An 8,413-nucleotide genomic window follows, 5' to 3' on the forward strand; every position below is an offset into this window, starting at 1 on the left:
ATGTCAAGTAAAGGCCCAAAAGCAAACATATCTTAAACAGCGCCTCTATTCCTGATAATAATCAAAATTGGAGGAATAGTTTCGTTGGGTTACGTTGGGAGAATGGTGACTGGGGCACACTTTTTCGATCTTCCTTCGGGAAGGTCAGTGATGGTAGCCTCAAATCCATTCACCTAACTCCTGAAGAAACTATTATCTATAATGGGCTTACTCAGGATGATGGCACTACCACCAGCTGGACTCTCTTAGAGGAGTTTTCCCTGATTCATGTGGGACTATCCTCTGTTTCTCAACAGGGTATTTTTCTTCCCTTCTTTAATTTATTTTATTTCATGCATTATTAACATCACTCATTTTGTCTTTTGCTTTGTTTTGCAGCTGCCAAAGAGATTAACGAGGACAATGTTCCTCTGGTTGAAGAGACTGCTAGGATGAAGAAAGCTCGGCTCGCAGGCCTTGACACCCGGGGAAAGGCGACAGAGCCTATCTTCTTGAGAAAGCAGAAAGAGCCTATGGGGGAGGCTTCAATCGAAGGAGTTGGGGGCCATAGTGCTCCTATCACTGCTGCTGCCCCTACTGCTACTGCCACAGGCGCCTTCCAGCCTCTTTGGGGATTCCGCCGAGGGGACACCGTGGTTGGTTCCACGAAACATGCTTGGGATTGGTCCTACCATAGCGTGACTCCCAAGGACTTTACTGATGTGGTGGCCACCCCTGATCTTGAGAGGATTAAACTCATGGGAGCTCAGTCTCTGGCTTCGGTATGCCTTCTCTTTTTTGAACTTATTTTTCGTTCTTGTAGTATTTTCTTGCCTTATACTTTGTTAATTGCTTTGTTTCAGTCTAACGCCTACTTTCAAGGCGCTGTGAGGCAAGCCGAATCATGGAAGCGGGCTTCTGATAAGGCCGATAATGCCCTCAGGAGGCAACAGAAGAAGTATGCTACCCTGGAGAAGAAGCTCAAGCGCAAGGAGGAAGAACTCGGAGAGTCTAACGCCGAGCTGGTGGTACTTCGGGCGGAGAAGGATAAAGCTATAGACAACTATCTAGACTCGGAGGAGTTTGCCCAATCCATGAGGATTAGGGATGATTCAGTCTTTCCCGAGTTTTTTAGGACTGGTTGGGACACGGCCCTTGGGACCGTGAACGAGGCTTGTCCTGATATTAACCCGGCGGACTATATCTGCCCTGATGACGAGGCTTTGCTACAGAGGTTTCGTACCCGAGTAGTTGTCTCGGACCATGTTCCTCGGGATCCACTCCTTCCTCCTCCCGAGTCTTCTTCCAGACCTGCTGAGGACGACAGCTCTTCCTCCTCCTCCGAGACGACAGAGACATCCAGCGAGAGTGGAGAGGACGATGATATGGATGCCGAGGGTACTTCAGCTCCTTAGAGCTTTTTCAGCCCTGCGTGGCTTGTTTTTTTTTATTTTTGAGACTTTATTTATCGAACTTTTGTAACATCTATCAGATCTATTTCATTTATCACCTTCTATGCTTGCATCCATGCATTTGATTTTTATTTGTTAGGGCACAAACATACTTTGAAGAACTCATGAATTTCATAAAATTGTCTGGGATTCGTCCCTTACACAAGTCTTAATAAACTTCGTAATAAAACTAAAATATATAAATCCTAAGCAAGCAAAGCTTCAAGGTGCTTTTCAACCTACTCGCCATCCTGACGAGTGAGAATCATATCCGGCTGCCCTACACATAGTAAACCTTCAGGTTTTGTGCATGCCAAGTTCTCGGGACTTCAAAACCATCCATAGTCTCTAGCTTGTAGGTTCCTCTACCTTGAACACTCTTGACTCTGTACGGCCCTTCCCAATTCGGGGCAAGCTTCCCTTTTTGTCCTACACCAGATGCTTCTATTTTCCTCAAGACTAGATCGCCTTGTTTAAAATACCTTTCTTTAACCATTAGGTTATAGTAGAATGAAGCCTTTTTCTGATATTCTACTATATTTGCATGTGCCCTATCTCGCACTTCATCGATCAGATCCAGGGCTAACCTTTGCCCTTCCTCATTTTCTTCTGCATTGAAAGCCTGAATCCTTGGAGAGGAATGTGATATCTCTACTGGAACTACTGCTTCTGCCCCATATGCCAACATGAAGGGAGTTGCTCCTGTCGTGACTCTACAGGTAGTCCTGTAGGCCCATAATATTGGAAGTATCTCATCTACCCAGTTATTTTTTGACTTCTCAATCCTCTTCTTTAGTCCATCCAGGATTATTCGATTTGCTACCTCTGCTTGGCCATTGGCTTGCGGGTGAGCCACAGAGGTGAATCGTAACTCAATTTCATTTTCTTCACAATACTTCTTGAATTCCTCATTGTTGAATTGTGTTCCATTGTCAGTGACGAGGATACGGGGAATTCCATATCGACACATAATGTTTTCCCACAAGAATTGTGCAACCTGCTTAGTAGTGATTTTGGCCAAGGGTTTGGCTTCGATCCACTTGGTGAAATAATCAATGGCTACAATTAGAAATTTCCTTTGTGCCGTGGCCATAGGAAAAGGCCCTAGAATATCCATCCCCACATGGCAAAGGGAATAGGCGAGTTGATAGAGGTCAGCATCTCGGGGGGTTGTCTAACAACTGGTGCATGCTTTTGACAACGATCACACTTCTTTACATATTCTTTGGCATCAGCCATCATTTCTGGCCAATAGAAGCCTAAACGGGTTATCTTATGAGCCAAGGCCCTGCCCCCCAAGTGTTGCCCACAAATACCTCCATGCACTTCCTCAAGAGCTAAGCGTGCCTCATCGGGCCTGAGACACCTCAAGTAAGGAACCACGAAAGATCTTTTATATAGAATCCCATCTATCAAAGAGTACCTTAGTGCTTGAACAGTTAACTTCCGTGCCTCAATTGCATCGCTTGGCAACCAACCGGTCTGAATGTGAGCCTTGATGGGATCAATCCATGACGTCCCCAAACCTATGGGAGCCACAAGCTTAACATCTATGCTTCGTGTCTTCAAAACACGGAAGTACACACTTCCTGAACTTTCTTCAATCTCAGATGAAGCAAACTTTGATAGCGCATCTGCTTTAGCATTTTCTTCCCTTGGAATGTGTTCAACATGGCATTCATTAAATTGGGTCATCACAGCCCTTACTAGGCGAACATACTTAGCCATCGTATCATCCCTTGCCTCAAATTCTCCCTTTACCTGGGATATGATCAGCTTCGAGTCTCCACGGACCTTTAAGTTTTTGACTCTAAGTGTCCCAGCTAGACCAAGGCCAGCAATCAGGGCTTCATACTCTGCCTCATTGTTTGTGGTTGGGAAGTCTAGCTTCATGGCATACTCAATTAAGAATCCATCAGGGCTTTGCAAAACCAACCCTGCTCCACTGCAATTTATTTTTGATGCTCCATCAAAATAGAGAACCCAATATTCTTTCTCCTTGTCCCCATTGTCGACTCCCTTGTCTTGAGGTATGGTATCTTCCTGCCCCCCGACTTCTTGGTTGGGTATGGTACATTCCACCACGAAGTCAGCTAGTGTCTGGGCTTTTATGGCCGTACGTGGCTTATACTTGAGATCGAACTCTCCTAACTCTATTGCCCACTTAATCAGTCTCCCACTTGCCTTGGGACTGTGAATGATATTTCTCAGTGGCTGATTTGTTAGCACTTCAATTTGGTGAGCTTGAAAATAAGGACGCAGCTTTCTTGAAGCCATTACTAAGGCTAAAGTGAATTTTTCAATGGCTGAATAATTCAACTCAGCACCATGCAAAATTTTGCTGACATAGTATACGGGTTTCTGGACTTTCAGTTCCTCCTTAACCAACACGGCGCTCAAGGCGCTCTCTGAAACAGCCAAGTACAAGAATAAAACTTCATTCAGAACTGGCTTGGCCAACAACGGGGCCTGGCCCATATACTTCTTTAACTCTTCAAATGCCTTCTGATTTTCCTCACTCCATACAAAGTCTTTGACGTTCTTTAGTGACTTGAAAAATGACAAGCACTTGTCTCCTGACTTGGAGATGAATCGTCCTAACGCAGCAACCCTTCCTGTGAGCTTCTGAACATCCTTGACAGTTTTGGGGGGTTCCATGTCCAGGATTGCCTTTATTTTATCGGGGTTTGCCTCAATTCCCCTCTTCGAGACCATCAATCCCAAGAATTTTCCAGATCCTACTCCGAAAGCACACTTCGTCGGATTCAACATCATCTTGTGGTACCTCAGGACCTCAAAAGCTTCCCTTAAATGGGCTATATGATCAGTCTTTACCAGACTCTTGACTAACATGTCATCAACATAGACTTCCATAGTCTTACCAATAAGATCCTTAAAAATTCTATTCACCAACCTTTGATAGGTGGCTCATGCATTCTTGAGACCAAACGCCATAACAAGATAACAATAAACACCAAAGTCAGTGATAAATGATACCTTTGGAATGTCATCCTTATGCATTTTGATCTGGTTGTATCCGCTAAACCCATCCATGAAACTCAGCATCTCATGTCCAGCGGTGGCATCAATCAAAGTATCAATTCTAGGCAGCGGAAAACAGTCTTTGGGGCATGCATCATTCAGATCGGTGAAGTCTATACACATCCTCCACTTTCCATTAGCCTTCTTCACCATTACAGGGTTTGCTAACCACTCCGGAAATTGAATCTCCTCAATGAAACCAGCCTCTAAGAGCTTTTCCACTTCCTGCTTTATAGCCTCTTGTCTTTCCGGGGCAAAATTTCTTTTCTTTTGTTTCACTGTCTTCCGGCTTGGATCTACGTTTAGCTTGTGAGTAATTAACTCCGGGTCTATGCCTGGCATATCAGCTGCTGACCATGCAAACATATCACTATTTTCTTGCAAAAATTTCACTAACTTCCCTCTAAGGGGCTCCTCTAATGTGGCTCCAATGAAAGTCATCCTTTCAGGATTCTCGGGGTCTAAAGGAACTGAAACCAATTCTTCTGCTGGCCTTCCTCTATTCTCATCATTTTCTTGAACATCCATATCTTCAATAGGAAGAACCTGCCCCCCGACTCCATCTGCCCTCAAAGAGGCCACATAACAGCTTCTAGCCATTTTTTGATCTCCTCTCTCTTCTCCAATCCCGTTTCGGGTGGGAAACTTCATGACTGAATGGTAGGAAGAGGGGACTGCCTTGAAGGCATGTATCCCTGTTCTCCCCATGATAGCATTATAAGTTGAACTAGCCTTTACCACCATGAAATCCAGCATCTGCGTTGCTTGCCTTGGCTCCGTACCTATGGTGGTTGGCAATTTGATTATCCCTTCCACAGGACATTCTACTCCAGCAAATCCATATATCGGCATGTCAGTTGGTGTTAACTGGGAGTCGTTATACCCCATCCTTAGAAAGGTGTCGTGGAGCAAGATATCCACAGAAGGACCATTATCCACAAGGACCCTCTTAACCGGGCTATTTCCTATTATTGGTGTTATGACCAGTGGGTCGTCATGGGGAAACTTCACACCCTCTAGGTCGGAATCATCAAAAGCCAATGTTACTTCTGTCCTGGCCCTCTTCGGGGCTTCTCCAACAATATGCATAACCTCTCTAGTATATGCCTTTCTGGAATTTTTGGACAATCCAGCAGCAGTTGGACCTCCAAAGATCGTGTTTATCACAGGCCCTCGAGGTCTCGGCCCTCCATAAATGGTGTTTATAACTGGTCCTCTAGGCTGGGGGTTTCGCCCCTGATCATCTTGGTCCCTCCTACGATCTTCAAAGTTCTTCCTTCCATTATTATTTATGTCCCCTCCATCTCCAGTATACTTGTTCAATCTTCCTTTTCGAATCAAAAACTCAATTTCATCTTTCAATTGCCTACACTCATCGGTGTCATGGCCAACATCTTTGTGAAACCTGCAATACTTGCCCTTATCTAGCTTGGCGGGATCAGCCTTCAAGGGCTTAGGCCAGCGAATATCTCTGTCTTTCTCAATCTCCATCAAAATCTAACTTCTGGGAGCATTCAGCTTAGCGTATTCAGTGAACTTTTGCCCAGGTCCTCCCTTCTTGGGGGTTGAATCATGGTTTTGTTCGGTTCTAGGATATTTGTCCTTAGCGATATACTCCAAATCAGTTTTTCGTTTCTTGCCTCCAGTGGGCTCATTACTTACTACGGTCTTCCTCATACTTTCTTCAACCTTGATATACTTCCCTGCCCTCTCTTGGAGCTGCAACATGCTCTCGGGGGGTCGTTTGGCCAAAGACATCTTGAAAAACTCATCCCTAGTTCCTTGTTGCAGTGCTATCATGGCTACCTTATCATCAAGGTCTGGGACTTTTAAAGCCTCCTTTGTAAAACGATTCAGGTAATCTCTTAAGGATTCCTTAGCTCCCTGCACAAGACTCATAAGAGATGCTGAACTTTTCTCATGGACTCTTTCACTGATGAATTGCTTAATAAAAGCCTGACTTAATTCTCTGAATGATCCAATAGAATTTGGGGGTAGGCGACTGTACCATCTTTGAGCCATACCCGACAGGGTTTGAGGGAAGGCCCGACATTTTATAGCATCATTCACGGGTTGCAGCAGCAGTGCATTAGAGAATGTCCTAATATGATTAGCGGGGTCTCCCGTGCCATCATAGGCTTTGATAGTGGGCATCTTGAATTTCCTTGAGATATGGGCATTCATTATCTCTTCTGTGAAGGGTGGAGTTGGATCATCAGGATCTCCAAGGGGAAGGAGATTGTTTGGATCAGTTCTTGGGACAGCAACCCTTCTTCTTACCGGACCATCCAGGTCTATGATAGGAGGAGGATTTCTCCCCCTAGGAGGTATGTGGGGTCTGGTGGCTTGGTGAGCCTCCAAATCACGCCTCAGCCTTTGGATTTCAGCCTCATGAGCCCTGATCTTTTCCTGCACTTCTTGGGGATTCGCCCCTGGGGTGCTTTGGAGGCGTTGCCTTCCATCGGCCATTGGCTCTTTTCCAGGACGCCTCCTTCTCGGGGCCACTTCATCATCCGAAGATTCGGAGTCTCTCTCAGTGTATGGACCAGAAAATTCCCGATCCTCAGGGATAGGATCCAAACCTCGTATATAGGGGGGCGACCGCCCTCGTGCTTCGCTTCGCCCAGCATATCCGCTTCCTCCAACCTCAGGGTGAAGGGGCATCCCATAAGGGGGGTTAGTAGTAACAATAGTTGAATATTCATACCCGACGGGTCGAGAATTCACAGGTATATGTATTTATTGAACTTGAGGATTCGTACCTTGAATCGGGGGAGTTGTCCCTTGTAGCTGGGGTTGAGTTGCCCCTGTCTGGGCTTCCTCCTAAGTAGATGCATAAGTTGAGTGGGGAGGAACCTCCACGGTTGATGAAATCACCTGGGTTGTCTCTAATGGTGTTCCTTCCTCTAGAGCTCCAATTGTTCTCCGTGTTCTCGCCATGGTTGTTGTTGTGTTTCCCACAGACGGCGCCAAATGTTATGGATTAAAAACTAATATATATAATTGCTGTATTTAATACTAAGGAACATGAGCTTCGAGGCTCGATTTGACTGCTCTTGTGTTTCGTGACTCAATCTGCCTTAACAAGATGCCTACGTACCTTGCTGATTGCCAAGGATCAAGTCAAAAAACGTAGTTCTGATTTGTGGGGTGAGGCCCCTTATATAGATGTGGGAGTCCTTGAATTGGACTTGGTATAGGAGACTTGGTGGACAAGCCTCTGAATTAGGATAGACTTAGGAGTCCTAAGAAGTAGGAAGCTGATTCCTTATCCTTTTAGGTCCCCTTGAGGCTAATCTATAAGGATTTATATCCTTATCGGGACTTGTCTCAATAGCTGATTTTTCCCTTATTAATTAATTACGAAATTAATTAATAATCAGGGCTTTTGGGCCTTTTTTATTCCACCAGGCCTGATCTGGCCCATCAGGCTTAACCTTTCTGGTCTGAATATCATACATTTTGTTATTGGGCCTAGCAGTCCATTAATTATAAAATCAGGACTTATTTATCCCTATCAACTGTAAAGGAGATATGGGATGCCTTGAAAACAAGATGTCAGGGAACGGATACGATTAAAAAGAACAGGAAGACGATACTCACTCAAGAGTATGAACACTTTGACTCAAAGGCTAATGAGTCATTGACTGATTTATATGATAGATTTGTCAAACTCTTGAATGATTTGTCACCGGTTAATAAGGAGTATGATCTTGAAGATTCAAACCTTAAATTCCTGTTAGCTCTTCCTGAATGCTGGGATTTGAAGGCAACAACAATAAGAGACAACTATAATCTTGATGAAACAACTCTTGATGAAATTTATGGAATGCTCAAGACTCATGAACTTGAGATGGAACAAAGAAGCAAGAGGAAAGGAGGAAAGTCAATGACAGTTGCTCTTAATGCTGAAGAAGAATCCCCCAAGGCAGCTACCTCCA

This window comes from Apium graveolens, chromosome 5 (genome assembly GCF_009905375.1).
Source record: "Apium graveolens cultivar Ventura chromosome 5, ASM990537v1, whole genome shotgun sequence".
Taxonomy (NCBI): domain Eukaryota; kingdom Viridiplantae; phylum Streptophyta; class Magnoliopsida; order Apiales; family Apiaceae; genus Apium; species Apium graveolens.